Raw genomic sequence first — 526 nt, forward strand, 5'->3', positions numbered from 1 at the left:
AAGGTGTGACTTGTCCACAGGTGTCTATCAATTTGTGGGGTTTTGTGGCTAAGGTGTCTTTGCGAGTTTTCTGCGTATGAAAAGAATTTGGGGTTTTACCGAATGCGGAAGTGATGAGAAAGTCATGTTATTGGATAGCAGAATTATCCTATTTGATAGTGAATGGCAAGTGATCATGTAATGAAATTAGGGTATTTTGAGAAATAATGAGATTGGTAATTACAATTTATGATAACGGTGATCGAATAAAATGATAGATAAAATTGGATAGTGCTAAATGTCACAAATAATTATTAATAATAAATAACAAATTGTTAAGAGAGGTAGGAATGAACAATTTATCTGTTATCTTTTTGTCATTACGGTATTTTATTCCATTATCAATTAAAAAAATACCAATATTCGTTTTACATTTACCAGGAACATTACAATTGTTTTATGAGCGGAGAATTTTACTTTCGTCGTAGGCATAACCTGAAGCTTTTTTTAACCCAGCCGACTGACCACATGCCGATAGAAATTGGTG

Source organism: Penaeus monodon, chromosome 33 (assembly GCF_015228065.2).
Source record: "Penaeus monodon isolate SGIC_2016 chromosome 33, NSTDA_Pmon_1, whole genome shotgun sequence".
Classification (NCBI taxonomy): Eukaryota; Metazoa; Arthropoda; class Malacostraca; order Decapoda; family Penaeidae; genus Penaeus; species Penaeus monodon.